Source organism: Palaemon carinicauda, chromosome 8 (assembly GCF_036898095.1).
Source record: "Palaemon carinicauda isolate YSFRI2023 chromosome 8, ASM3689809v2, whole genome shotgun sequence".
NCBI classification, from domain to species: domain Eukaryota; kingdom Metazoa; phylum Arthropoda; class Malacostraca; order Decapoda; family Palaemonidae; genus Palaemon; species Palaemon carinicauda.
In genome coordinates this window covers 57,539,569-57,544,568 of record NC_090732.1, presented here as the reverse complement: position 1 = coordinate 57,544,568, position 5,000 = coordinate 57,539,569, and the positions used below count along the sequence as shown (strand labels likewise).

General features: G+C 33.8%; 1 protein-coding gene across 8 annotated transcripts in view; it reads left to right on the top strand.

Annotated features, from left to right (window-relative positions):
* Positions 1 to 5,000, top strand: part of LOC137645738 (muscle calcium channel subunit alpha-1-like) — a 1,524,573-nt gene that overhangs the window by 1,041,930 nt on the left and 477,643 nt on the right. The window lies entirely within an intron of this gene.

Genomic DNA, 5,000 nt, shown 5'->3' with positions numbered 1-5,000 from the left:
GGTTGGGGGTCGGGGGTTCCTTTCACAGAATTTTCTGTTAGCGAGGAAATACTCTTAGATGCGATTTCCTGCCATCTAATAGCAGATTGTAGCAGCAACGAAATAATATGTTTTTTGACCATTTTTATGTGACCAAATGCAATTTGTTCACATTGACTAAAATGAAATACCTGTAAGACTGCTTGATGAATTTACCAAAAACATACTAACGAGGTTGATTCTTTGCTATAAATTCATTCCCATCATTGATCAATTTTTGGGTATCAGTTTTCTAGGACTAATATGTTTATACTTCCGATTTCGTATATCTATCATTTGTTTTTCAGCTCTAATTTTATCTATAAATACTTAACTTCTTTTATATTTCGAATTTCGGCTAATTAGTAGTTTACATATAACTAATATCCAATGTTCTGATTTATTATTATGTTATTTGTGTTTGGTCTTAAACTATGGTGATAGGGTATGAAGATGAAAACCTCACAAACTATGAAGTACTCAATAGACTTGATAATAATGCATTGGTCATAAAAAATCAAGGTTTTAAAAATGCATTTCTATTCACAAAACAATATATATATATATATATATATATATATATATATATATATATATATATATATATATATATATATATATATATATATATATTTATGTGTGTGTATGTATATCTAAAAATCATGAATATCTTTTTTTTATGAAAATTAACATAGAAAATAGACACGGAGAAGCCCAAATGTAGAAACAAAAATAAAAGAAATTTTATTCTTACTGAAAAAAACTAATTTAGTTAAAGATTTAATAGTGTTAAACATGTTAAAGTCAAGTGACCATAGATTGTGAGAGATAAAATTTGTGTAGATCTAAGGAAAGAAAAAACAAATTAAAGAAAAAAAAAACACTCCTATAATAAGAGAAAAATAGGATGAGTATAGTTTAGCAATGCAAAAAAGGTACTCCCAGCTACATGATGAAATAAAATAAAACAAAGACGAAATTAATAGTAATTTAACAGTTGGAGGTAGCAATCGATATTGGTTAACGGTTATATGAGAGAATAAGCAACCTGAAGGAGTAACGAGAACTTTAGGTGTGAAGGAAATGCCCCCCTAAATCTCGATGAGGTCACTAGCAGCAGGGTGACGGATTGGTGCACACCATCAAAGGCTCTTTCATAGTCACAAAGGCCATCAAAAGTGAATTGCTATCATCTTCGCATTGCTGTACAAGTCTCAAAAAAAAAAAAAAAAAAAAAAATGGACAGTACAACTTCTACCTTTTCGAAATCCTGCTTCTTCACCTCTCAGCTTTTCATAAATTTTTTCTCTCTAGTCTCTATAGAATAAGCTTATACTATATATTTCCATAACAACTGACGTAAGTGTGATGCCTCTCTTTTTATTGCAATTAGTCAGGTGTCCTTTATTTGCCATTTTCACCTATTTCAGAGGCCCTCGAATATAGCAATCCAATTTTGATGGCATTTCTGGACTATAAAAAAAGCCTTTGATGATTAGCACCGGCCAATTTTGCGGAGAGTCATGCATTATTATGGAATTCCTCTTAAATATGTAAATTTTATTAAGTCTGTTCATGAGTATAGCAAGTGCAAAGTGAATGTTAGTACAGTCCTATTAAATGAATATCCAGTGAACAGCAGAGTACTCCAAGGGAATGGGTGGTCATGCATAGAACAGTTGGAGATGGTGGAGAAGGATTCGATTGGATTGGTAATAGAAAATTAGCTGACATACAGTATCCTAATGACGCTGCCCGTACCAGGAGAACACCACAGGATTTTGGATGCTTGCTTACCCGAATGCATGGAATATCACACGAAGTTTGGCTCAAGATAAATAGAAGAAAGACAAATGACGAGAACGGAAAATACAATGGAAGATGAAATATCACTGGAAGGAGAAAGGATTAATGAGGTAGAATCATTGAAATATTTAGGAACTATGATCTCTAATACAGGGTCTCTAGAATTGAAATTAAATGAAAGATTGAAAAAATAAGTTGAGACATTAGCTAGATTAAGTAAAATTTGGAAATCAAATAGCCTGAAATTACATATAAAGATCAGGCTATATATAAGTTTAGCGAGATCTGTGTTACTATATGGACATGAGTCATGGTATGACAATGAAATAATCTCCAACAGATTTAGTAGATTTGAGAAGAAAGGCCTGAGAAGCGTATTTGAAGTTAAATGACAGGACAGTATTAGAAAGAAAACTTTAAGTGATTACCCGAGTGTCATATGTGGATGAGATCATGGTGATGGATAGATGGAGATGGTTTGGGCATGCTCCTTAAATTGTCTATGAGAGATTAGTACACCAAACATTTAACGGGGCTACACAAAGTACTAGAAGAGTTGGAAATACCCAGGCATACATGGCTGAGAACTATGAAGCATGAAGTTGGGGATAATGAATTGAGAAGTATTGAATTAAAAGCTCAAGAAAGAGACGCCTGGCTAAATCTAATCAAGACCATTCCGTCAATATGGGTGGGATGAGGTGATGATGATGAACAAAATTTGTTTTAGAATCAGCTCAAGAGGAAGGTAGAAAAATTTCTAAACAAGTTCAAGGAAAACTCAGATAACACCAAAAATCTAATAAAGTAAAGTTTGGAAATGAGAGTAAAATTTAAGTGAGATAAAGTAGAATTAGCAACACACGAAAACACGTAACATTCGTTGACGCAATCAGACCAAAATTGAAGGAAAAATAAAGAAAGGAGGAAACATCAAGTTAATGAAAACGATACTTGGAATAGGGTGCCAACAGATATTTTCTTTAACGGATTAAAATGGATATATCAACAAAAGAATGGAGTGATAAAAATAGCAGACGATTTCTATAGAATTCTATACAATAGAAATAATGAGACACCTGAGTTCTTGAAAGACGAGGAATAGATTATACCTTTGTTAGAAGACCTGCAGCTAACTAAAGTATATGGGTATTACACCAATCTTAAAACAACATAAAGTTATTGAGAGTATTCTAATTGTGGAAAGGAGCTAGACAAGGAGACCCTACTTCTCATGAATTATTCACAGCCTGCCTAGTAGAAGTTTTTAAGAATTTAGATGATGAAAATGTATGAATTAACATTAATGGAGAATACCTTAACAACTTAAGACTCGCAGGTAACTTGGTACTATTTACTGAATCATGGAAGGAATTGCTAAAGACGATAGAAGATTGGGACGTTGAATGTAGAAATGTAATACTGAAAACGAATATGAGCAAAACTAAGAAAATGTTCAAAGCAAATGCGAAGAGACAACAAATAAGAAAAGCTGCTCCCGCCTGTTCAGTACAGCAATCAAGGGAAAACTCCCGTCAGGTGTCTAGTAGCATTCATCATTATAAAGGGGACATTTGTCTCTTGCAAACGGTATGGAATCCAGGTGATAGTGGATCTGACTGCCCTTGTGAACCAGCAAGAGAAAGTCTGTATGAAAATAGGAATACCAAGTTCAGTTGAAAGAAAAGATATTTAAATTTGGATTCCCTGAAGAGGGGTGCGGTCATTGCACTCCGGTTTGTGTTTTTCACGAATGGCCTAAAAAGATAATCTCTATATGTGGTATAATCGATTGGGTGTTTTAAATAAAAGTTGAAGAAATAAAGCAAACAATTCAATTGGAAAAGGTGGCGTGTTGTCAGATTTCCAATTGTGATATGAAATTTACGTAACGGGAAAGGTTTTTGTGAAATATTTCATAACCATGTGGACCCCCCCCCCCCAAAAAAAAATAGGAAAGGGTATTGAATGCTATTCTTTGTTATATTACTAAACTTCTTGATTACATGTTACCGCATTAGCGGATTTCGTATAACTAAAGTCTACTTGGGACAGTACTATTCAGTTGCTCTGAATGTTATACACCATTCAAACTCCTGAACCAATTGTGTAGACTGCAGATATTTTTACTGTATATAAGCAGGCTTTCCCACAGTACGACCTTTGACGGGTAATGAATGCGTAAAATAAAATCGCATCCTTATTGAGTAATTCGACTGTGATTTGCTTTCAATAAGATATTTATTGGCAAGATATTTAAGCTTCCTGTTTTGTTAGTTCCTCTCACGATAATGGAAAACTTTATCTGAGATTAGCTAATCCTGTTACTTTTACGATATCTTCTCTGAAATTAATTTCATACCAAGGGTATTAGGGCCTTGTTCAGAAATATAAATCATAGTTTTGGCTTTGCTTAGTTAGTCCTACTATCTTTGCCCTGTAGGGAGGTAGTGCCACTGTAAACATTAATTATGGGTCTTTGAAGCGCACCTTAGGCCACTGTCTGTATTTACTTTATATCTTACTTTTCTTCTGTTCCTCTTCGCTCATCTCGTTTTGCTGTCTAGCCTCTTCTAACCTTCACTTCATAGGGTGACTTTATGCTTTTCAGATGCGGTGAATGCCCTCACATGCCTCATTGACGACCTTTTAGCCCAAATCCAGAAAATCGACCTTCCATTCTTCATACCTCTTGCAAAAACCGGTCTTAGAGTTGATACTCTGTACGAACGTAATTGTCTTTTGCTTTGTTTAGTCAGGAAATTGCACTCCGGATACTTTGAATTTAGTAGATCGGCTTTTATTCTTTATACGAATTTCCAGGATCTGTCAAATAATTTTTTTGAAACTCCGGTTCTTTTATTAATTTGTAGCTTTTCATATTTTATAAAAAATATAGATATATACATTTCATATACTTCGTACATTTGTCGATTTATTCCCTGGTTTCATAAAAAATTATATTTCGCTCCTATCGACCTAAATTGCTGACGGATTGCAAATCTTCGATATTTTCCTATAAGCTCTTCCTTTTAAAGCCACCCCTTCTTTTGAATATTTTGAAGAGTGAACGTATAGTTTTCTGCGGGTTCAGCACTACAGAATGGTATGAATTCTGTTACTGGCACGATTTATTCCATGCATCATGAGCTTATAATTTTTTCTCATCATATAGC